Below are 26,497 nucleotides of genomic sequence, written 5' to 3'. Positions count from 1 at the left end.
GTGGGTGTCAAGGGCTGCGAAAGCGCCTCACTGAGAACCAGCGACTGGCCTAGAAGAGGCTTTGTAGTCAATTTTGGGCCTAGAATGCCTGTCCTTATCCTTATATTTGCGTTTTTTGTGAATTCCGGTCATCGGTTGTTCCGACGGCATGATATAATTAAACCTTCGGCCAAAGTAAAGGCAAGAAAAATCAAACCGGCGTTTAATAGTGCGTTTGTTAAATCTAGCACAAAACCGGCAACTAGTGACGTCGTGATCTGGGCCTAGGCATGGAATACAGTAAGAATGAAAATCCTTATGAGGTATTTGCTTCCCACAAGAAATACAATTATTAACTTTTACTGACATCGGTCTGAGGCAAGAAAAAGTTTCCCCAACGGGGTACTTAGCTTTATTGAAGACTTCGGATCTGAAAATCGAAAATGATATCTCAGGAGTTGGCCGACCGGCACTTGCGAACTGCTTTTGCTTTGGGCACCGTGTGGCAAGAAAGACTGAAGAAAATTGTGTCGGTTGCTTCTTATATACCCCTGATGCACTGACGTCAGGGAGGAGGCGACAGCAACCAACACCGGACCAAGACTTTGGAACTCTGGCCAACTGCGGGACCGCCTGACGGCAGGATAACCCAAGTGTAATGACTGCTGTAATGACTGCAGCAGTGAAACACTATGAACATCTTGAACCATGCCTAGAAAACCGACGCCCAGACCACATGGTCAGGCCTCTATGCCTAAAAAACAAATGATAAGAATGGCTGAAGACTTTATTACTTTAATCAGGGGAAGTCAACCTTCCCCCTCTAAGAGACCTAGGACTGAATTTGCTTATGATACTTCTGACAAGGATTCTGAAATTTCTGTTTCCTCTGATGACCAGGATTTACCCTTATCTACCTATGAGGATTCTGATGCAGAGGACTGCATTCCCTCTGCTCCCCCCCCCCCAGAGGATTTCTCTTTTGGTGAAACCTTGCATACTCTTAGGGAGCATTTTCATTGGGAAAGCCAGGATTTCTCTGATTCTAAAAAGAGGCTTAGGGATTTCTTACTCCTGCCCCAGCACAGTTCTTTAGCTATCCCTCCTGTACTAGACATTGTTGATGATGCCTTTTCGAAATCTAGTTCGGCACCTGACACTCTACCTCCTGCTCCCAGAAAACCTGATAAATATTACAGGGTTCCTGACTCTCACAAGTTCCTTTTTAAAAATCCTACTGCGGATCCTGAGAGCATTTCACAGGGACCCAAGGGCATTAAGGCTACTACTGCCCCAAAATCCTACCCCCTCTGATAGAGACTCCAGGGCGCTGGATAGATGGGGTAAGAAGGTATACACTTCTGCAACCTTGGCCATTAGGGCCTTAAATTGCCAGTGTCATATGTAGCATTGGTGGTATAGTGGTGAGCATAGCTGCCTTCCAAGTATTTGACCCGGGTTCGATGCCCGGCCAATGCAAGATGTCAGTACATTTAAGCACTCTTCTGGATCCTGCTGCAAAGACGCGCAGCTTATTAAAAAAATAAATAAATAACTAAAGGGGAACACAGCCTTGAGCTACCAAGTACAGCTACAGGCTCAATTCCTGCCAGGAAAACTGAATACACTGGCAGACGAACTAGGCAGAAATCTCATGGACCCACATGAGTGGCAACTGGAACCAAAGACTTTCAACATGTTGATAAACAAATGGGGGAGCCCAGATATAGACCTGTTTGCCTCCCTCCAGAACTACCAATTGGACAAATTCTGCACAAGGACTCCCCACAAACAAGCTTGGAAAGTGGATGCTCTGTCCATCAGCTGGAAAAATATATCAGTTTATGCCTTTCCTCTCTGCCTCTCCTCTCCAAAGTACTACTAAAGATCAAACAGGACAAACTAAGGATGATACTGATTGTACCAGACTGGCCATGCCAACACTGGTACCCCCTCTTGCGCAGTGTGTCACTGCTAGCCCCATGGCACCTGCCCCAGACCCCTACCCTGCTGTCTCAGCAGGAGAGCCAGATTCTGCACCCCCAGCTTCAAACCCTGAACCTGGCAGCCTGGCTAATTACCTAATCTGTCCTTTACCATCCCTCAGTAAACAAGTGTTGGACGTAATTTTGGAGGCAAGGAAGCCTAGTACTAGAAAATCTTATGCTGAAAAATGGAAAAGATTCTGTGGCTGGAACCAAACTCAAGGGATGGCCACAACAGTGCCCAATTTACCTCAGATTCTTTAATACCTAACTGAGATGCTTCACAAGGGCCTTTCCTTTTCCTCCATCAAAATTCACGCCTCAGCCATTTCAGCTCATTACAACACAGAACCACCAGCCTTTTCTCACCCACTGCTTAAGCAGTTCCTCAGAGGGGCCAAAAACTTAAGAACACCTAGGAGAGCCACAACTGCAGCCTGGGACCTTAATTTTGCATTGGAAAATCTCACTCTTCCTCCTTCTGAGCCAGCTGCAAGTGCAGAGTTAAAATTCCTTTTTTGGAAAACAGCTTTCCTTTTGGCAATCACTTCAGCAAGAAGGGTATCTGAATTACAAGCCATTATGGCAGTGCAGCCTTTCATCATCTTTCATGCGGACAGGGTGTCCCTTCAGGACCAATCCCTCCTTCATGCCCAAGGCGGTATCCAGTGTGGCTCAATCCATTCATTTGCCAACCTTCTTTTCTAATCCACAGAACAAAGGGGAATGGATACTGCACTCCTTAGATGTGCACAGACAACTTAGATTTTACTTGGACAGGACTAAATCTCAAAGGAAATCTGAACAACTGCTGGTGGCATTTGCTGCATGGGCAGAGGGGAAGGCTATTTCAAAGCAAACCATTTATAAATGGCTAGGCCATTGCATTCATTTCTGCTATAAGCACCGTGGAAAACCTATCCCACAGGGGATTAGACCCCATTCAACCAGGGCTGCATCTACCTCTACAGCCTCTCAGAGGTGTCCCTACCAGAGACATCCTAGAAGCTGCTACCTGGAGTTCTGTACATACTTTCACCAAGCATTACCATTTGCCAATTTTCTCTAAATCCAGAGCTGACTTTGCCACTGCAGTCTTACAGGGCCTTATAGCTGGACCTAATACTATCTAAATTCCACCTCCCATCCTTAGCTTTGGGAATCTACCCAAATGTGATGACTGCAACAGTGAAACATGAAGAACATAGTACAGTTGTGTACACGTACCATAAATGTAGACGTTAGAGTGTATTAACTGTTGCAGTCCTGGTTACCCTCCCCTCCAGCCCCCTGACTTCTTTTGGCTATACCTCTTCTCTCCTTTGCTATGCTTAAAAGCTTTTTGGTGTATTTGCCTTTTTGTTGGAGGTATAACCTTGTGTGTGTGTGTGTGTGTGTGTGTGTATATATATATATATATATATATATATATATTTATTTATTTAATTGCTTCCCATTAGGGACACCTGACATCTGGGACAAGAAAAACTGATGTAATGGTGTTGGCTGAATGCTTTATATCCCTGACTACCTGATGTCACGGAAGGTGAGACAGCAACTGATGCAGAACCCAAGACTTTGATAATCAGGCCAACTGAGGGCTACTGCAAGCAGATAACCTAAATGTGATGACTGCAACAGTGAATACACTCGAACATCTACATTTATGGTAAGTGTACATAACTGTACTTTCCATGGTCTCACGGGCTGCCTGACAGGAGGCCTGAGATGAGTGGTCCCCTTGAGGAAAGCCTTGCAAAGTCATAGAGAGATAAGAGGGGTGCCATCTATACCACTGTGGAAACTGCCGCTAGATGCACTCGTATTGTAGAGGCAGAGGCTCCATTATCAAAAAACTTAGCCAAGTATCAAAGCACTGCAGTAACTGGAGCTGAATATGGGTCTAGCATGTTATCTTTGGACCAGATGGAGAACCTTTTCCATTTACTCTGATATAGTCTTCTAGTGGATGGTTTGTGAGAGGCCCGAATAATGTCTCGAACAGGCGAGGAGAGACCAGCTTGGCTTGCGACTAATAGAAGTGGAGAAACCAAGCTGTCAGCTTGAGACTGGACAGATTTGGGTGAGTCAACCCTTGGGGGTGAGTAATCAGATCTGGTAGAGGGTCCAGAATCCATGGCAGGTATACTAGGTGAGGCCGAAGGAAGGGGAACCAAACTTGTTGAGGTCAGAATGGGGCTATGAGGATCACCTTGCATCTCAACCGAAGACTTTAGAAATTGTGGGATCAGAAGGATAGGAGGATAAGTGTAGAGAAGTCCCGTGGGCCAATCATGGATCGGAGCATCCCTCGGTGACTCCCCCTTCAGGGGAAGTAGGCCGAAATAGCTGCTGCACTTGGTGTTTGATGGGGACGCAAAACGATCACAGCAAGGCTGGTCCCAGTGGCTGAAGATTGCAGACGCCACCTCGGGATTGAGGGACCACTCATGGGGCAGGAGGATGCATCTACTCAGTTTTTCTGCAATCACGTTGGAGCTCCCCTGGATATGCATTGCTATCAGGAGGCAGTTGGAAGCTATAGGCCACTGCCAAATTCTGATGGCTTCTCGAAATATGGAGTAGGACTTGGTTCCTCCTTGCATATTGATGTACCAGACCACTGGCATATTGTCTGATTGAATTGCTATTGCCCCGGATGGGAGAGACGAATGGAAGGCCTGCAATGCTAACGGCACAGCTCTCAGTTCCATAACATTGATATGTAGGTGGGCCTCTGAGGTGGACCATGTGCCTTGGAGAGTCTTTCCTTTGGAAATGGCCCCCCCCCACCCGATCAGGGAAGCATCTGTTGTCACAATGGCTGTGGAGGTTGAAACGGGCGAATCCAAAGATCTACATCTTACCTCATCCACCAAAGCAGGTCCTGTTTGCAGGAGTTGGTTATTCGAATCTGGTAATCGAGGGGGTGATAGTTTGGGAACCATTGACACAGGAGCAGCCGTTGCAGCATCCGCATATGTAGCTTTGCTAGAGGCACTACTGGCATTGATGCAGCCATAGAACCTAAAGCATGAAGAACTTCCCTTGCAGAGACTGTTTGAGATAGTATCACCCAGAGTTGAAGCCTCAATCGATGGAGTCTGAATTGGGAGTGATACCAGACAGGACTGAGTATTGAACAATGCTTCAATTAACTATATTTGTTGTGTAGAGATTGGTTTGATTTCTTCCAATGTATCACTATTCCCAACAATTTTGCCAGAGAGAGAGAATATAGTGCAGTGCTGTTATCAGAAGATGCTCGGTAGGGTCAGTAAGGAGCCAGTCGTCTAGATATGTAAACACCTGGAATCCTTTTAGTCTCAAGTGAGCTATTACCACTGCCATGCATTTCGCGAACACTCTTGGGGCTGTAGAGACCTCGAATGGCAGGGCACGGAATTGGTAATGACTGGGTCCTGGCCGGAAGTGAAGCAGACTCTTGGAATGTTTGTCCATCTTGATGTGGTAATTCGCATCCCGGAGATCTATAGAGCATATTCAATTGCCTTCTCTTAAAAAAAGATGGATGGACTGAACAGTGACCATCCAGAATTTCATTTGGGTGACAGACTTGTTTAAACTGCTGAGATCCAAAAGTCACCAGTCCCCTGTCGTTTTTGGCACCAAAAAGAATCTAGAGTAAAATCCGGATCCATGCTGGTCTAGTGGGACTGGTTGGATGACTCTTTTTTGAGACCGCTTTATGATCTCTGAAGCTGCTTCTTCCCTTTGACTGGGTGGAATGTCGGGAAGTTTTCTTGGAAATTTTGGCTGACAAGAAAGGGGAATGGTGTAACCTCTGGAGATAATGTTCTGTACCCAACGATCGGTGGTGACAGATTGCTAGGCAGCTTGGTACAGAGAGAAACAACCCCGACTGCTTCCAGAGGTAAGCAATCGGCTTGCCCCTCAGGAGCGCTAATGAGGCTGTCCAGAGAAAGAGTCCCTGGAGCCTTGATTACGAGGACCCCCTCTACCTCTATAGGGGCATCTTCTGGAATTGTTACCCCCTCTGCCTCTGACAGTATCATCACCATGTGTGGCACGGAAAGGGCCCTGAGATTTCTTATGCCACATTTCCCCACTCCTCTGATTCCTGGAGAAGGTACGTTGAGGTTTGGAAAACCGTAGGCCTATGGCAGACAGGGTTTTTCCATCTTGCTCGCACCTGACTAGCATGCCCTTCACTTTAGAGCCAAAAAGGGATGAAGCTTTGATGAGAGCATTCAGAAAGAAAGACTTGAAGGGATCTGTGAGGTCACATATGCGCATCCAGGCATGACACCTCATAATACCCAAACCCACTGCTCTAGCCACCCCTTCAGTCACATGTGACAGCAACCTCATGGACGAGTTGGATATTGATTCCAGGGTAGCGAGCTGTGAGGCCACTTTATCCCTGGCCTCGTTAGACAACTGTCCTGCAAGTGTCCCAGAGAGTTTGGAGATCAAGTCCCTTTGGAGCCTCGTAAAATGTGCCAAATAATTCAGGGACCATATGGCAAAGGTCCCAGATGCAAAAACACGCTTCCCAAGTCTGTCCACTGCCCGGGACACCCTGTTGGGCGGGTGGACAGAAGGACTTTCCCCAGCCAAGTCCTTTTTCGTGGCCGCTGCCACCACCATAGCATCAACTGGTAACCCTTTGGACCAATGCGGGCTCTCCTCGGGAGGGAAAAGAATTCTGTCTGGTCTTAGAGAGATCACCTCAATGGAATCAGGGTTCTTCCACGAGCGCTGCACGATGAGATGGATGAGCTCATCAGCAGGCGGGGTCACCCAAGAGGTAGAAGCCTGGGCACGAAAAGCCTGCAGGAACACGGACTCATGAGATGAAGGGATGGAGGGCTTCCAGTCAGCTCTCTGTTTTAACATCTCCAGGATGTCTCAGCAGGAGACATCATCAAGAGGTGACAGTGGGGACCCTTCACCATCATCGTAATCCGCCTCTTCCATTAAGGGCGCCTCGGGTGAGTCCATGTGCTTCCTCTTGCACATCATCTTTCGAGGGGGCTCCACAGTGGGGATTCTCTGAGGAGGACTCGGAAGAGTGGGTACCCTGAACAGGGGTGTCCTGCGGCTTCTCTGCCCGGTGTCCAGGGGGGGTGGTCTGTGACAGCTGTAGCTCGGGGTGAAAACTGGGGTTCTGACATCAAAGAAGTGCTGCCAGAAGCAAGAGCCCTCTCCATTGCGCGGAAGGCAGGCCCACCCAAAGAGGGATGGGAGCCCAGAACTGAGAAAGACAACTCGGGACCGGGGTCACACCCCGCTCCGATGAACCTGCCCCACGGATGGAGCCTTAAGCAGGATTGGCATGGATGCAGCCATTGGTGGCAAGGATGTAACCGAGAGGAAGGGCGGCTTAGTATCCCGGGCCAATGAGCCCATCCACCAATCCCCAGATTGAGGAAGGACCAGTCCAGCGGGAAACAAAGACCAAAGGGACAAACTCGGAGCCGGAGTGAGATACACAGTAGGCGCCAAGGTGATGGGTTCCAAGAAAGATGTCGGAGCAGAAGGCTTCAAAACAGAGACAGTTGAAGGAGTGTAAATGGAGTCCGTAGACAAGGTAACCCAAGTACTGCATGTGGATGGGTCTTAGAAAATGAGGGAATCCTCCCAACAGCTGGTCTACAAGATGCACCACGTCATGTTCCAAAAGGCTCCTGGTGGATCTAGTGGATACTCCAAATGGAGAGTCAGGACGTTCAAGAAATGGGCTATATGCTTGACCCAGAAATGGATCTACGGTGGGGGAGTATCGGGCCCACAGTGCAAGGTCTGCCAGCACTGAAGTCTCTAGTTTCGAGACCGGAAGTAAAGGGGTCAAAATCCAGTGAGATCGGTACAACTCTCGGTGCCGAAGTGGCACTCAGAGCTGAAACAGTCGGTTCCAAAATGGAAACTAATGGTGAAGTCGAAGGTGTGCCCTGAGCCTAAGTGGCTACAGATGCTGAAGTTGAAATAGGCATAGTAAGGTCTATGACTGGTGCCAGAGCCAGGACCGGTGCCAAAACAGGCATCAGTATTGAAGGTTTTGAGATGGTCGGAGCCGAAGAGGCAGATTTATACTCTAACGATAACTTAGGGACCTTTGATTTCCCAGGTTTGCTCTGATCACCCGATGGCGAAGAAGGGACAATGTGGGATCTCTTTTTGTCCTTAGGAAGAGGGGTTGAGACCTCCATCGCAGAAATGGCCTCTGAGAAGGGAGACTTGAGTAAGGACCAGAGCCAAAACAGGCGTCGGTATTGAAGGTTTTGAGATGGTCGGAGATGAAGATGGAGCCGAAGGGGCAGATTTATGCTCCAACGATAACTTAGGGACCTTTGATTTCCCAGGTTTGCTCTGATCACCAGATGTTGAAAAAGGGACAGAGTGGGATCTCTTCGTCCTTAGAAGGAGGGGTTGAGACCTCCATCACAGAAATGGCCTCTGAAAAGGGAGACTTGAGTAACCCTTTCAGAATGAGTTTATTTGTGCACTCATTAAGAGTGCGTTGGCTGAAACTCTGACAAATGTCACATGGAGGCTGCACCAAAAGATGTGCCACTCCCAAACAGTATACACAGTCATCATGAGCATCACTGTTAGGTAACTTGCCCTTACATGAAGTACAATGCTTAAAACCTGAAGTACTCTTATCTGACATCTAGGTAGAAAAACACCACAGGTCAACTGTATAACCAACTACAATGAAATCAACTCTGTTCAAAAAATCACAAATATAACAATACACTGGTATATGGAGAAGAAAAGGGAAACACCTGAATAAAGTTAAAAGTTAACAGGCTAAACAGGAGAAACAATATCAACTATGGTATTGAAGAAATACCACAAGGGTAAGGGAAGAAAGGCCGTACCAACAATGGTACTTGAGAGTTTACCAATGGTAACAATGGGTAGTGAGGAAAGAATAAGGTTAGACAGAAGAAACAACACAAAATACTAATCACTTAATAAAATATGAAGATACTCCAAAATTTTTCAGAAATATCAAAAAGATTTCATTTAACTGAGAGGTCGGATGAAACGCGGCTTTACGGCTAGGCGGCAAACGAGATGTGAGAACAGGGAGAAGGGCATTCTGGGTAGAGACTTAGCTGGAGAGTTTTTTTGGCTGGCGCGAGCTTGGCAATAGGCCGACTTGGTTCCGTGGGCTCGGAACCGAACCCATCAGTGATGAATGGAAAGAAGATTAACAACATCAGATTTAAAGTTTTGGAATGGTCCAGCCGGAGCCCAGACCTAAATCCAATAGAAAATCTGTGAGGTGACCTGAAGAGGACTGTGAACAAGAGATGCCTTCGCAATCTGACAGATTTGGAGCGCTTTTGCAAGGAAGAGTGGGCAAACATTGCCAAGTCAAGATGTGCCATGCTGATAGACTCCTACCCAAAAAGACTGAATGGTGTAATTAAATCAAAAGATGCTTCAACAAAGTATTGGTTTAAGGGAGTGCACACTTATGCAACCAGCTTATTGTACTTTTTATTTATTTTTTTCCCCTAACAGGTTTGTTTTTCAACTGAATTGTACAGGTTATAGGTCACAATAAAGGTGGGAAAAGTTTTGAAATGATGTACTGTGGTCTCATTTTTTATATCACAAAAACCTGGCATTTTAACAAGGGTGTGTAAACGTTTTATAGTCGCTATATATATATATATATATATATATATATATATATATATATATATATATATATATACATATATACACACACACACACATAGTTCCCCTTCATATGATCAAATTTCTCTAAACTCTCAAGTCAAACACGAAACCAGAATCTCGAATTTAGAGAAACTCGAACATATGAAAGGGACAAAAAAAAACCCCCACCACCTTTCAAATATTTTCGCAGGGGGGGGTGAAGCCCCCTTGCACCCCACACACCCCCTACTTAAATATACCTACTCCGAGATCGCACTGTAGTGAAGGAAAGAGAAATCTCCCATTCCGTGCTATACGCATAAGCGAAAAACAGAATATTTTCCATTCCTCTGCTATAGTGCGGTCACGGAACATACACATTTAAACTGCTAGTGTACAGGGGGACCTGGCCCCCTGCAAAAAGGTAAGTTAACTTATTTTTTTAAACCTAAGGCTCCCATTCACAATTTCGAGTGAATGGAAGTTCGAGATTCTGGTCTCGAGATTATGAATTTCAGGCTTCCATCCATTCGATCTTGTGAAGGGGAACTATATATATATGGGTCTACTTCATTTGATCGACATTTCACTTGACCGAAACCCATTTGATTGAAAGTTTAGAAAGATTGAAAGTGAAGCCCCCCGCCTACTTTCAATTAAAAGCTGTACTTTGTGTTATTTTCTTCTGCGCCCCCCACAACCCCCTAACTATATATACCAACTCCAGGGTCGCACGACATTGGGGAGGGGGACAAATCCCTGTTATTTGCCTTGAATACTGGTTTTCGATCAAATGGGTTTAGGTCAAATGAAATTTCAATCAAATGAAGTAGACCTATATATGTATATATGTGTGTGTATATATATATATATATATATATATATATATATATATATACATACATACATATATACACACACACACACATTATATAAACAAAAACAAACCACACCAAAAAGCACTCCATAGCGAAGAAAGGAAACTTTCAGAGATTAGCGTAACCACACTATTTTCCGCTTTCGTCCTAAAAGGACTTCATCAGAATCAATTAAAATACTAAAACATGAACTATATAAAGCCTAGAATATCCAATAATAATAATAATAATAATATATATATATATATATATATATATATATATATATATATATATATATATATTTATGCAAAGTTGTCAATTTTCACCTTATCCTCACTGATGGGACAGAGTTCCTAGCATCCTTTACCTAGGGTGGCTCAAAGGAGATTATTCCTTAAGACCATAGACACAAATGCAGCTCTACCCCTGGAAAAAAAATCCAATTTGTAATGAGAAATAAAGGTATGGTGACTGGTCTATGTGGTTGCCATACAAATATTGTCCAATGAAACCCTGGAATGGAAGGCAGAAGTAGTAGCCATGGTTCTAGTGTAATGAGCTTTAGCAGGCTTGGGTAACTGCTTATTCTGTGAATGGTAAATATAAGAAATGCACTGGGAGGGCCATTTGTCTAAAGTCACCTTGGACACAGACCTTTTCTAGCATCCAAAAAGGCTACAGACAGCTGATCAGTTTTTCTACCAACCTTTGCCCTATGAAGATACAGACCGTCTGTGAGCATCTAGCAAATGTAGAGAGTACTCCCCCTTTATTCTTAAAATTGGGAAAGAAAACTGGTAATTTAATAGACTAATGCAATGTATTTTCTGAAACCACGTTTTGTAAAAAGGAAGGGTTAGCATGGAGCGAGAATCTATCCTTATGAAGTATCAAATGAGTTGGTTGAGACAATAAGGCTTGCAGTTCAGAAACTCTTCCAGCAGATGTGATTGCCATTAGGAAAAAGGTCTTCCAAGAAAGAAATTTCAGGTCACAGAGTGCTGCTGCCTCAAACGGGGGACAAATAATATGTCTTAAAATGGAATTTAAGTCCCATGGTGGCGAAGGGTCTTTGTACAGGGGCTTTAAAAGTATTGTTCCTTTCAAAAACCCTCTGCAGAGTTTGAGAGTAATTAATGAAGATCCATTTCACCCTAATGGAAATTCGATATGGCTGCTAGTTGCACCTGAACCACAACTGCAGCTGTGCCTTCATTAAAAGCTGTGCTAAGAAATCCAAAGCCATATGAACAGGAGCGGTGAAGGGGTCAATGCCAAGACTCTTAGCCCAACAAACAAACATTTCTACTTACTGCAATAAATTTTATGGGTGGAAGGTTTGTGAGACAAAAGAATAGTGTGTCACACAGGGAAAGAGAGAAGGGGTTGCCTGGCTAAGACCAGAACTGGAGCAGTCAAGCTGTCAAATTGCGATTGTGTAAATTCAGATGAACCATTCCCATTGGGGTGTGACAGAGGATCTGGAACTGGGTCCAGAATCTAAGGTTCTGCCAGAATAGGCCACAGGAAGGGGAATCAAATCTGTTGAGGCCAGTAGGGTGCAATTAGAATTACTGTCCTCATTAACCGACTGATTTTCCGTAAGAAGGCTGGGATCAATTGGGGTTAGGGGGGAAGGCATGTAGAAGTCCTTGGGGCCAACTGTGGAGGAACGCATCCCTCGGGGACTCCCTGGAGGGGGAATCAGGGTGAAATAGTTGCTGCACTTGTTCATTTGAGAGGCAAAAAGGTTGCAGCAAGGCTGGCCCCATCGACTGAAAATCATCTTCACAACTCTGATTGAGGTATCACTCGTGAGGCATTAGAATAGTCCTACACAGTTTGTCTGCTATCACACTGGACTTCCCCAGGATGTGCATTGCTATCAGAAAACGGTTGGATGAAATTGCCCATTGCCAAACTCTGAGGGCTTCTCAACATAGGGGTAAGACCTGATTCCTCATTGTTTGCTGATGTACCAGACTACCAACATATTGTCCGACTGAACTGCAATAGTCCCCTTAGGGAGAGAGTCCTGATATGCTTGCAACACCAAAACACTGCTCTCATCTCTAGGACACAGATTGGTCTCGATGGGGGACCAGGTGCCTTGGACTGTCTTCACCAGTTAATGCCCCCCTCCAACCCTATTTGGGAAGCATCCATGATCACCGTGGCTTTGGGCTGTGGAGGAACATACAAGCGACCTTGAGTCACTTGATCAGACTGAAGCCACCAGAGAATATCCTGCTTGCAAAGACTGGTGAGGCGAATCTTGAAGGACATGGGAAGCTCTAGGAAGGACCACTGTACTGATGGGAGCCACTGGAGTATTCTCATGGGGTAATGTGCTAAGGGAAATAGGACAACTGATGCGGCCATCCAACAGAGAGACTGTAAGAATAGGTGAGCTGGTATCAAGTTTCTGCAAACTAATACTCTGATCTGAGACCTGAATGTTGTCACACTTGAGAGTGGCAGCTTGGCTACCATTTGATTTGTATCCAGGATTACACCTATGACCTTGAGGTTTTGCGTGGGTTCTCGAGAAGACTTTTAAAGATTTATCATGATACCTAAGCGTGCACAAATCTCTAGAATGTAATCTCTTGCCCGAGTAAGATGATGCCTGGTCGGGGTGGTAATGAACCAGTCACATCTAGATATGGAAACATCCAGAATCCTTGTTGTATCAAGTGAGCTGCTACTACTGCCATGCATTTGGTAAACACTCTGGGGGCTGTAGTGAGTCCAAAGGGCAGAGCTCTAAGCTGATAGCGACTGGCTCCCAATCAGAAGCGCATTGGATTTCTGGACCGTCTGTCTATTTTTATGTGATAGTATGCATCCTGAAGGTCTATAGAGCACATCCAATTGTCTTTTTTCCAGAAAACGAAGAATGGACTGAACAATGACCATCTGAAACTTTGTCTTTTTTACTGACTTGAGTTTGCTGAGATCCAGAATAGGTCTCCAGTCCCCTGTTTTCTTTGGAACTAAAAAGAACCTTGAGTAAGTTCCAGATTCGATTTGGTCTGGTGGGACTTCTTGGATGACTTTTTTTGTCCAGCAGCTTTTGAATTTAAATGGTTGCCTGCTTCCACTGACTGGGTGGGTCGTCCAGGATCATTTTGATTATGGGAAGGGATTGGGAGAAAAGTGATAAGATAGCCCTTGGATATGATGTTCTGCACCCATTTGTCATTCTTAGCTAGGTGTGTAGGTGCAGACACAGTCGTCCCAGATTGCATCCAGGGCAAAGCAATCGGACCTCCCTTCAGGAGTGCCAAAGAGTTTACCAAAAACGATTCCCTTGAGCCCTGGTTTTGTGGACCCCTCCCCCCGCGAGGGTGGTGGCTTCCATTATTGTCTCCCCCCCCCTGCCTCTGGGGGAACTCTCACCACGCGTGTCCTGTAAATAACCCTGTGATTTTCTGAACCACATCTTTCTACTGCTCCTTTGACCTTTAGAGTAGGGTCTTTGAGGCATGGAAAAAATGTATGCCCATGGTGGAGGGGGTCTTTCCTTCCTGTTCACACCTGGTCAGTGTCTCTCTCACTTTAGGCCCAAAAAGGGATGAGCCATCAAAAGGGGCATTTACAAAGGAAGACTTGAAAGGCTCCGCAAAGGCGCATCCAGGCCTGCCTCCTCATAGAGATGCCTGAACCTGCTGCCCTGCAAGTTCCACCCACTGCATAGGAAATGACATGCATGGAAGCATTAGCAATAGAATGCAGGGTGGTGAGCTGAGAAGAAACTCTGTCTCATGACCCCTCATCTATTGCTCCTTCGAGGGAATCTGAAAGCTCTCTGATCAGATCCCTCTGCAACCTAGTAAACTGAGCCATGTAATTCAAGGACGGTAGAGAAAAGGTCGCTAATGAAAAGACTCTCCTCCCACATCTATCCATCATCCTGGAATCACTATTAGGAGGATGGATAATGGAACTAGTCTCCAAGAGTTCCTCTTTTTGTCTGTAGGGATGTAATGAATTTATTTGGTCTCCGAGGGGTAGGCTCAAGAGAATCTGGGGTCTCCCACGCCATCTTAGAAATTAATTAAAATAAGCTCGTCCAAAGGCACAGTCACCCAAGAGGAGGAAGGTCGAGAACCAGAGGCCTTCATGTATAAAGACTCTTCTAGAGAAGGACTGATGGACCACCAGTCCCATCCACCTCTCTGCTTCAATAACTCAAGGATGTCTCCAAAGGAGACATCTTCAGGAGGTTACCATGTGGATCCCTCTCCTTCACGGAGGTCAGTATCAGAGGTGATGGATTCTTCAGTCTATTCTAAATGCTCCATTTTGTAAGTCCTCTTCCTAGGGACCTCCTCGATAGGATACTCCAGGGAGGTATCGGAAGAGGCGGGGGTACCAACTGTGGTACCCTGAGGCCCAGGTTCTCACTGTCCCTGTGTAAGAGATGGCCAAGAAGGAAGACACTCCGGCTGAACAAAGGGGGTCTGGAGATCCCAAGATGACCCAGTCTGAATAGGCTGGGGAAGCCATAGTCCTCTTCAGAGCCCCAAAAGCAGTCTGTTCCTGACCCGAGCAGACCTCTGGATCTGACAAAGTAGTAGTCAGAGTTGTCACCCCCTTGGCTCCAGAAGACAGAATATCTGAAGCTGAAGCCAGAGCCAAACTCACCTGAGTCAACACCCTGAGGATCAGGGACCAGTCCGAAAGCCTTGGAGTCGATACCCTATCCCTGGATCAGACAGGTGCAAAATGGCTCAGAGTCCTCTGACTCCAGAGCAGGGAATCTCAAGGCAAACATCTCATCTGAAGGGGAAGTCCTCTGATGAGATGCTGAATGGATCTGAATGTTTGAATCTCTCAACTCCGAAGCTTCAAAAGAAGTCAAAGGAGGAACAATAATCGGGGCAGGAGACTTGGTTGGATCCAAAGCTTGAGGGGTTGGATCTGACAAAAGCTTGGCCAGCGCCAGAGTGCTTAGCAGCCTTTGTACCACTCTGTCCACATCATCATCTGAGAGGCTTCTGGTGGACCGAGAAGATAAGGCTGGAGACCTAAGCCTAGATCTGGAAGGGGAAATAACCTCAACCAGTGTCGGACTACCTGTCTGATCCAATCTCGTTAGAGCCAAAGGATCTGACCACTCCAAGGATCTGTTTGAACCAGCCTTAAAAGTACTCAGATCCAAAGGCTCTGATGGATCCGGTAGTTTGGATTTTTTGCTCGACAGATCTGAGGAATCTTTTGGAGTCGAAAGGTGGCATTTTCGAGGACTGGACTGCCTAGAAGATGCAGAATCCGAACCAGCAATGGCTTCAGAAAAAGTAAGACGACCTCTCAACATCACTTTGTTTTTACGGTTTATGCTACTGTCTTCTTGGAGGTGTAATGCCCTAAACAATACACACACACACACACATCGAATGATGTGAATCAATGATGTGAACAAGTGAGTCGCTTAGAGGCATTTTCTTGCCATGTTTTTTAAGGCCTTTAGTCTTGTCGGCCATAGCAGAAGAGAAAAATTTAGACCACACACACACTACGATATAAGAAAAGTTACGAAGAATTTAGGATTTTTTTTTTTTTTTTTTTTTACAAAAAGGGGAAAATGCCAACTACCAACAATGGTAGTAAAGTATTCACCAACCACTAAAAAGGGGAGGGAAGGGGCCTACCAGCAATGGTAGTGAAGATTACCTAAAAAGGTAATGAACAGAGGCAAGAAAGACTCAGAAAAAAGGACAGTGAAGAATAACTCTAGAGTAAAGAACTAACAAGAAAAGGAGTTATAATGTAGTAATATATAGCAAAAACACTTATCTCAGCCCAAGAGCAAAAGAAGACCAATGTTCTTCATGAAGTAGCAAACGAGATCTGAGATAATGCATGAGGTGCATTCTGGGTAAAGGGGAGGTGCCCAAGAGCAAAGTTTGTGACTACGAGCTTTGGTAATGGCAGAGTCAGATCAAAATTCATCAGTGAGAATGAGGTGAAAATTGACATCACATCAAATGATTGCAAAGCATGTAATCTCCTTACAGAAGTGGTTTACATTTTTATACTGCTTACATTTTTTAATAAAATGGAAAGAACTCAGTTAAAATTTCTTACCCAGGTAAGTGATATGGTCAAAGGACACTTCAGCTACTACCTTGTGCATTCAATAAAACATGCAAAAATACATGACACAATAAACAGCAAAACATACAACGGACAACATTAGGCAAGCAATCACAGGGACCATAAAAACTCTAGCCACGTACACCTTTAAGTAAGCACACTTAAAATTTCTTGACACACTTGACAAGTACTTTTTAGTGATCACCTCCCAAATTAAGCAGGGCCATGCATGGATAATCCTGGTGTAAATTGATGTCTACCCATCCAATCATCAAGACTGCCTCAAAAGCAGACAAAGTGTTACTTACTTTAACCTGCAGCAGTAAAGTACAGTTTTGTACCTACCATAAATGTAGATGTCCGAACTGGATAGCATCTGCAGTCATAACAACTGGGTTGTCCTGTCGTCAGGCAGCCCTTCAGTCGGCCGGATTCCAAAGTCCGGGTCCGGCTTCGGCTGATGTCGCACTTCACCCGACGTCATCTCTGTTGGTCTTCGGGTATAAAGGCATCAGCCGACGCCATTTTCCTCAGTGTTTCTTGCCCCAGATGCCAGTTGCCCTCTTGAAGGCTAAAATTTGGATAAATGCCAATGTTTCCAAAAAGATAGAGGTAAACACAAAAATAAGCATGTATGTACATATATACAAACAAATACACCATAAAAGACTCCCCCCACCAGCTAGCTATTAGGAGGGTAAACACCCTAGGAGTACCACAGAGGGGAAGGAGGGAGGGTAATCCTGACTGCAGATGCTATCCAGTTCGGACATCTACATTTATGGTAGGTACAAAACTGTACTATGTCCTTTCATGGATGCATCTGCAGTCATAACAACTGGGTAGAATACCATAGCCAACTAGGGGAGGAGGAAAAATTAGATTATGGTGTGTTTAGGATCCCTTGCAGTACAGCAGTGGCAAACCCAGCTCGGGATCTGGAATATAGAGGCAAATTATAATGCTTGGCAAATGTATGCACGGAGGTCCAAGTAGCCGCCTCAATAATGTCTTTGTTTGCCACTCCTCGTAAGAAGGCTGTGGTAGTGGCTGTTGCCCTTGTAGAATGAGGTCTTATGTTCTGTGGAATTGGTTTTCCATGGAAGGAGTAACAGAAACGTATGCAATTTCCTATCCATTTGGAGATTGTCTGTTTGGAAATAGCTTTTCCTTCCCTTCCTGTTGCATAGGCTACAAAAGCTGGTCAGTTTTTCTGCTACTTTTGTTCTGTCCAGGTAGTAGCGTAGCTGTCTATGTACATCCAAGGTATGCAGTATTCTTTCCCCTCTGTTTTGTGGGTTGGGAAAGAAGGTAGGTAGGTGGATTGCCTGGTTTAAAGACACTCTGGATACCACCTTAGGCATAAATGTAGGATTAGTCCTCATGGACACTCTATCTTGGTGGAAGATTAGGAAGGGCTGTACTGCCATTAGGGCCTGAAGTTCAGAAACCCTCCTGGCTGAGGTTATTGCCAGTAGGAAAGCAGTTTTCCACGATAGATGCTGTAGGTCTGCTGTTGCTGCTGGTTCAAAGGTGATAGTGTCAACTTTTCTAGCACAAAGTTCAAGTCCCAAGCTGGCAATGGTGGTTTCCTTGGAGGTTTTACATTCTTGATTCCTCTGAGGAACTGCCTGAGTAAAGGATGTGAAAAGACAGGTGGATCAAAGCTGTATTCTGCTGATATAGCTGATGCATGTATCTTGATGGAGGAGTAGGACAGGCCTGTATGTAGAAGTTCTGCCAAATACTCCAGAATGTTAGGCATATCTATGTTTGACACATCTTTTCCTCTTTCAGTACTCCAAATGACAAACCTTTTCCATTTTCCTGCATAGTTCCTTCTTGTTGAAGGTCTGCGGGCTTCAAGAATAATATCTTTAACTCTTTGGGAAAGTTCTGGATTAGCTGCTGCTATGTGATGTTCCATGCAGTCAGTTGCAACGTTTTTAGGTTTGGATGCATGATGCTGTAGTTGTTCTGAGTTAACATCAAAGGCATCAGGGGTATTGGCCACATATTGTTCGAGACATGCTCCTCAGCAGTGGGTACCAGTGTTGTCTTGGCCAGTTTGGAGCTATCAGGATTATCCTTGGACGTTCTTCCTTGATTTTTAGTAATACCTTGTGTATCAAGGGAAGAGGTGGGAATGCATATGCTGTTAGGCCTTTCCAGCTGAAGGAGAGCGAATCCACTTTCCATGCCAGTGGGTGGAATGTCCTTGTGCAGAATTTTTTGAGCTGGTGATTGAGAGGGGAAGCGAATAGATCTATCTGATGCATTCCCCATTTCTTTGAGATGGTCTTGAAGATGTCCGGGTGTAGCATCCATTCGTGGGCATCGGATGTGGTTCTGCTTAATATGTCTGCTAGAGTATTCTCCTTTCCCGGTACAAATATTGCCTGTAACTGGATGTTGTAGCTGAGTGCCAGGTTCCACAGCTCCAAAGTCATTCTGCATAGGGGGTATGAATGAGTGCCTCCCTGTTTGTTGATGTACCACATGACTGTGGTGTTGTCTGTCCTTATCATCAACTGGCCCTCTTTTAGAAATGGTCTGAACTTTTGGATTGCCAGTTTTACTGCCAGCATTTCTTTTAGGTTGATGTGCAGGTGAAGTTGATCCTGCGTCCACAATCCTTGCACGCATATGTCCAGCATGTGGGCCCCCCATCCTAGGTCTGAAGCGTCTGTTGTGATGGTCTGGTTTGCTTGACATCTGCGAAAGGGTAGACCTGGGTTTGACTGGCATGCTTGAGCCCACCATAGGAACTCCTGTTTTAAGCATGGAATTAGTGGAATTTCTGTTTCTAGGCTGTGCCTGTGTTGGGACCATAAATTCTTTAGGTACCACTGTAGTTTTCTCATATGTAGTCTGGCAAGTGGGACCAAGATTATGCATGATGCCATGAAGCCCAAGGCCTGCAGTACTTTTCTTGCTGTTAACTTGTTCTGTTTTGTTAGAGCCAAGAAGTAAAGAGGAGTTCTTTTGTTTTTCTGCAGTTAGGAATGCCATTTGTCTTACTGTGTCCAATTCCGCGCCCAAGAATGTCCTTGTTTGGGATGGTATCAGCCTTGATTTTTGTAAATTGACTGTGTATCCCAGTGCTTGTAGCAAGTAAATGACCCTTTGTAAATCTGTTGTCAGCTTGCTTTTGTTGTCCCCTTGTAGCAGGCAGTCGTCCAGGTATGGGTACATTTGAATTCCCTGTAGTCTGCAGTGGGCGATTACTGATTCCAGGCATTTTGTGAATACTCTGGGCGCAGTAGATAAGCCAAAAGGCAATGCTGAGAATTGATAATGCTCTGATCCTGCAAGAAATCTGAGGTATCTTCTGCAGATTGGTCGAATGGGGACGTGCAGGTATGCCTCCTTGAGATCTAGAGTTACCAGCCAACACTCCTTGCCCAGCATGGGAAGAAGTTGCTGTAGGGTCAGCATTTTGAATTTTGGGACAATGATGTATGTATTTAAGGTGGACAGGTCGAGAATAGGTCTCCAACTTTTTTCCTTTCTTGGGACTAGGAATAGTCTGGAGTAGAATCCCTTTCCTTGTTCTGTTGTTGGCACTCTTTCCACAGCTCTCATGTTTGCTAATTGCATTATCTGTTGTAGAGCCTCTGTTTTTTGATTTGGAGGTAGGTTTGGCATTCCTCTTTTGACTGGTAAAGTGTGGAAGTGGAACCGGTAACCTTGATCTATGGTTTGTAAAATCCACTTGTCTTTTGTGATATAGTGCCAGCTCTTCGAAAATAAGGTTAATTTGCCGCCTAATGGAGCTGCTATTTGTTCCCTGGTAGGCGGATTTAGAGGTAAGTCACTGTGGTTGTGTTGTTGTAGTGGCAGTGGTTGTGTCTGTGCCTCTGTTGTTACCTTGTCACTGTCGTCCTCTGTAGGCACCTCCTCTGGATTGGTTTCTGCCTCTGGAACGTCTATTCCTGCCCCTTTGGGATCTTGTGGAGTCAGGAAAGGACCAATTTTTGGCAGGCCAGTTCCTGCTAAACCTTGGGGGTTGAACCTGCAAGAAATCTTTAACCGTTTGAACATATTTTGCCTTTTCTTCCATTTTCTTCATTACCTGCTGGGCAGGTGTACCAAACAAGCTGGTCTTATCCATAGGAGCATCTAATAACTTAGCTTTAACATGATCCGGTAAGGCTTGTTCCTTTAGCCATGCATGTCTTCTTATCACTGTGCCAGTCATGGCTGATCTAAATGAAGCCTCCAGTGCATCATAGCCACATTTTAAGGAATGGTTACTAACCTGTTGTATGTTATTTACCATTTCTAATACATATTTCTTATCAATAGAGTCATCAGAGGATAGCTTTTTTGTTAACTGATCAAGCATAAACTCTTGGTATTGTATCATGTGAAACTGACAGTTTAAAGCCCTAGCTGAGAGAGTAGCTGAGGTGTAGACTTTTTTGCCCCATCTGTCTAATGACCTGGCTTCCCTTTCAGAAGGAATAGGGTTTTTAGCTGTGGTCGAGGCTACTGCCCTGGGACCCTGGGATATAGTTTCGGGGTCTGCAAGTGGGGCCTTGTAAAGGTGGTGATGAGTGTCTGGTACCCTGTAAAATCTGTCTGGTTTGGCAGGGGCTGGAGGTAAAGAATCTGGTGCAGAGCAGACATCATTGAAGGCATCGTCCACCACAGAGAGGACAGGAGGTATAGCTAAGGGCCTGTGCTGTGGAAGGTGCAGAAAGGTCCTAAGTCTTTTTCTGGAGTCTGAGAAATCCTGCTGCTGCCATTGGAACTGCTCTCGCATGGCATGTAAGGTTTCCCCAAAGGAGAATTCGTCTGGTGGGGAAGCAGCTGGAATGGATTCTTCAGCATCTGAGTCTTCATAATTGGAGAAAGGAGCCTCTGGCTGGTCTGTTATGTCTGATTCATCGGCAGAATCATCAGAGGACACAGGCTCGGGGGGCTCTGCCCTAGGTCTCTTCTCTGGGGGCTGAGAGGCCCTGTCTGGGTGAGATTGAGATCCCCTAATTAATGAAATTAAATCTTCTGCCAGAGTAAGCATTTGTGAACTAGAAGAGGGCCTGGTTGTAGCGGGTTTAACAGGCACTGTTTTAGTAGTTTTGGCTGCTTTAGCCCTGGCAAAGGCCTTAATGGACATGGCTGCTGGAGGCCTAGCAGCACCACGTGCTGGGGTAGAGACATCCAAGGGAATGGTGTCTGATAAGTCAGTGGCAACCACCGTAGTGGATAAAATTTCTGAGGCCGATTCAAGAGAAGTAGCAGGGGCCTCAGTGGTAGGGATAGATTCAGCTGTACTTTGATCAGTTTTCTCGGTTTCGGCCGAAACCGAGACACTCGCGGTTTGCTTAACCATGGTTTCGGCCGAAACCGCGGACCACGAGTGTCGGTCTTTATCTTTGCGTTTTTAGCAGTTTGGGTAGTCGGAGGATCCGACGGCATAATATACGCAAAATCAGAACCGAAAAACTGTTCAGCAAACTCCGACCGACGCCTAAGCGTTCGTCGGTTGAATGAAGCACAGGCCGAAAAGGCTGCTACGTCGTGGGCTGGGCCTAAACAAGGCAGACAATAAGAGTGGTAATCTTTATGAGGTATTTGTTTCCCACAGGTTAAACAATTATTAACTTTTTCTGACATCGGCTGAGGCAAGAAAGAGTCCCCAACGGGGTACTTAGCTTTAGAAGTCTTCGAAGTAGTATTCTGTAGAAGTAATCTCTGGATCCGACCGACCGGCACTTGCGAACAGCTTCTGCTTCGGGCGCCACGCGGCAAGAAAGACTGAGGAAAATGGCGTCGGCTGATGCCTTTATACCCGAAGACCAACAGAGATGACGTCGGGTGAAGTGCGACATCAGCCGAAGCCGGACCCGGACTTTGGAATCCGGCCGACTGAAGGGCTGCCTGACGACAGGACAACCCAGTTGTTATGACTGCAGATGCATCCATGAAGGACATCTTATTCTACATTCTTGGAATAAGTTGTATTACAAACCCCCCTCCAGCGAGACTTGTTTGAGGTGTAAACTTAGGTTCCTAGTACAAGTGCTCGTTAAGCTACTGGTATTGCAAAGAAATAGGAGGTTAAATAAGACTGGGTCTTTCCAAGCTTAAAAAGTGAGACAAACATCTCTTTGGAACAGCTAGTAGGCTATGGGGTATAAGGAGAATTGTGCTAATCTGTTGGGATAACTGAAGGATTTAAGGTCTTTTTTTCTGGTTAAAAATCATTGGGGTCTTTCCAGATAAGCAATTTGCTTGGATGTATACATATCAAATGAGGCACTGTATTTGATGATGGGTCTGATAAAGAAAGAGTACATTGTCAAAATGACTTCTCTGGATCTTGAACATATTCCCTTGGAAACTAACTGGGCCAAATAGAAGGATTGCCTATGATGGAAACATGATAACTGAATGAGAGAGTTGCCCACGTAATCATAGAGGGTCATTTATGACAGTATCTGTTTGAAGTGGCAAACCACTTAAAGCGTATGAGGTGAGAACAGCTTTTTTGCCAAATACTACTGTGCTGCATTTTTTGCATTTAGTTTGAGATTGTTTTCAAAACATTACGTATATGCATATTCCTTCCCTTTTTTGAGCAGTTTAGCATAACCAGATGACTGAATAACAGTGCCCAACTTGACCAATCACACTTCCGGGATACTGGCTTGGGTGTCTGCAAAACAAATGCTAAACAAGATAGGGGCCAGCACTGATCCCTTCAGTGCCCTGACTAGTTACAATTTTTATGTTCATAGAGGGTGCTACCAACTTTCACTATTTGGGATCTATTGGACAGCTAGTTTGCAATCCTGAAGACAGTGCAAGGGTTCACATTAAGTTTGTCCAACTTTTCAGTAACAGCAGCATCAGGGATAGTGTCAAAAGCCTTGGCCAGGTCAAGATAAGCAGTGTGCATTTAGTGACTACTGTCGACAGCCTCTGTACCATTTTTGTGGACAGAACCTGCCCTTCACAAAACCAGACCGAGTTGAGTGTAGATCCATTAAGTTGCCTATACCTGTACAAATGAGTTCTGCTAAGACCCATTCCGTTGTTTTGTACATAAGGCTGGTGAGGTAGAGGAGTCTATAATTTACCTGGGTCTGTAAAGCTGACACCCTTGTGTGGAGAAGCCGGGTCTATATCACAATGTCAAGCTTACAAAAGTCTGATCATTGTAATATCGAACCCTACTGTCAGAAACCCTACAAAACCAAAAGCAAAGAACAGTGATTTTTCCCCAGGGAAAAAAAAATTGCTGTTCCGTGACAAAAAAAAAAAAAAAAAAAACTAAAACTTTAACTGAAGTGGGGAGTTTCGCCCCCCCCCCACTTAAATATACCAACTCCGAGATCGCACCACAGTGGAGGTAACAGCAAAGCCCTGAAAACGGCCACCGATTTTTTCCCCTGGGAAAAAAGTCGATGTGCCGTGGCTTCGCTATTTTCCACTTTCGGTCTTTAGGGTTCGATATTACAACGTTCAAACTTGTTTTCATTCGACGTAATATAGACCCGGAAAAGCCACAGTGACTCTGTTCTCTCTACATCACAGATAAACCCTGTATACAGGCCGAGGTTGTACAGTTTAGGTAGAGGCTTGGATAGTACATACTTGGCACTGGTGATAACGCAGGCTGGTATTGTTATCTGGATAACCATTTTTACATTTGACAGGGATTCTTAGACTTGTTCGAAGTTGATTACAGGGGAAGCTAAACTTCTTGGGGATAGTGGCCGCATCACTGTGGGTAGATAAGTTAAAGATAGCACTAAAATTGTTTGCTAATGTATTGGCTATATCCTTGTTACTGGAATATGTGATATTTATGAGCTCAGTGCATTGATTGTCATTATTCCTTAATTTCTAGACAAAACTGTAATAGTATTTGTACTTTCCTCTGATATCAGTAGCAATACTAAATTCAAAATCTGCTTAACGTTTCTAATAGTGCTCTTAAGTTCCTTGCTGGCATGTTTCAGTGTGGTCTTGCGATAGGGGAATGGTGATTTCTTACATTTCATTATTTTCCTTGCTTTGTTGTATAGTTTATTAATAAGGGAGTTCTACCCTAGAGGTGTATTACATGATTTACCATTATATTTAGGGCAGATAGTAGCACACACTTGTTCTTTTTAATTTCTCCAAGTCTTTTGGGTTTCTAATACCATGACGAGAAAGGACCCCATTCCTAAATCAAAGTACGATTAAAGTTCATGAAATTAGTATTGTTTCAATCTTTGATGTCAGCCAAAAGTGCTCTTCAGAGCACCTGCAATGTGCCCAGGAATGACTCCTCCTGTAATTCGTATGGAGTTGCATGGATTGGTAACATATCTAAATACGACTGTAGATTCTTTTTTATAAGACCCATTGCTCCTACTACTATTGGAACTGTCTGGGTATATTTCTTCCACATTGCTCTCATTTCTGCCTGCAGATCCTGATATTTTATGACTTTCTCTCTCTCTATATGCGATTTCAATGATCAATGCTACTTGTCTTCTTTTCTTGAACCACTATATCCGGTTTTCTAGCATCTATCTTTTGAACTGTTGGTAATGGGTGGTCCCATGTGATATAAACTTCATCATTTTCTATGATGCTTTGTGGCTCATGTTTCAAGTGTTTTTCAGCCACTTCAATGCCATAATGTTTACACAACCCCCAGTGCAACAATTTTGCCACATTATTATGCCTTTCAGTATACAGTCCTTCTGCCATTAGTATGTCGCAACCTGCAACAAGGTGTGCAACCGTTTCCAATTCAGTTTTACAAAACCTACATTTGTCTGTTTCTCCCACATGTTCATTTGACTTTGCAAACCAACGTGTCGGCACTGTCTTGGGTTGCCAATATTAACCTTTCATCTCTTGGTTTGAATTCGCCCCTCCTTAACCACTCCTGCGTTCGTTCCTGATCAACATGAAGTTCTTCCAGAAGTTTTCTATACTTGCAACTATATTTATGCTTTTTCCACATTTCCTGCCTTTTCGTCTGGTCCTTCACTTTTTATTCTTTCTTTTGTTTTTTGGCACATTCAGTTGATGCCTGATTTTTATCCATCTCTGGTTTGATTTCCATCCCTGCTTGACGCCAATATGCTTCTGCTAAATTAAACAGAGAAGTCATCTTAGATTTATTCTCCTCATGTTTCAAAACTTTCACTATGTTTGGGTCTTGTGAGGTCAGCAGATATGCGTCTCCCCTCACTCTTCTATGCAGCTGTTTAGATGCTGATAAAAACAGGAGGTAAATTTGTCAGCCTAACAGTTGGGTCCATTTTTTGGGGGGTTGTTGGGAATTTTACATAGATCTTCTACAAGATGAACATGTTTGCCCAGGAGAATGAAAATGGTTTAATTTGGTGGTGGGGCAGTATGATTAAGTCTGACAGAGAAGGTAACTGATTTACAGTCAGATTTAACGAGGAATAAGCAAATGCATTGTGGGCTACAGGTTGGTAAGGACCAGGTCAAGGATAGTACAGCATCTAGTGGGCAGTTTTACAGTTTGCTCCAGTGCATTGGTAATAATGTCTATGAAATGCCGATCATGTCCGTTTTTAGAAGTGCTAATGTTTCAGTCAGTGCTTAGGTAGTAAACTGAAGTCCCTGAGCAAGAAGGTATTTGTTGTTTAACTCTTCAATGATTTTAAGGTAATTTTCATGATCTCTGAGGGACACTGATAGGGATCTGCAGCTAGTAAAGAAGTAACAGACAGATTTGTCTAGGGTGACTTGGATCTCCAAGTGCTCCAAGTTAGGGTTGTGGATAGCGTGACATAAGGGGAGGGCATTTCTAACAAATACAGATACTCTCCTGCAGTTACCTTAGAGCCTGAAGGCATAATAAGCACTAAACCATGGAAAAGAAGTGCTGTGATTGAAATGAAATTACGTCTCAGTAAATAAACA

At 44.6% G+C, this 26,497-nt stretch overlaps 2 protein-coding genes and 1 non-coding gene across 4 annotated transcripts in view; 2 read left to right on the top strand and 1 right to left on the bottom strand.

Moving 5' to 3' along the window:
- The window catches only part of DPP7 (dipeptidyl peptidase 7), a 2,619,404-nt gene that overhangs the window by 1,013,578 nt on the left and 1,579,329 nt on the right, over positions 1–26,497 (bottom strand). The gene's annotated exons all lie outside the window — the stretch shown is intronic.
- The window catches only part of LOC122790859 (kelch-like protein 9), a 459,563-nt gene that overhangs the window by 128,260 nt on the left and 304,806 nt on the right, over positions 1–26,497 (top strand). The window lies entirely within an intron of this gene.
- TRNAG-UCC lies at positions 1,387–1,458 on the top strand. The gene has a single exon. It is a non-coding gene; the product is annotated as a tRNA-Gly (tRNA).

This window comes from Protopterus annectens, chromosome 16.part0 (genome assembly GCF_019279795.1).
Source record: "Protopterus annectens isolate FY-2018-M chromosome 16.part0, PAN1.0, whole genome shotgun sequence".
NCBI lineage: Eukaryota > Metazoa > Chordata > Ceratodontiformes > Protopteridae > Protopterus > Protopterus annectens.
The sequence above is the reverse complement of the archived record's forward strand: the minus strand, read 5'-3'. Positions and strand labels throughout refer to the sequence as shown.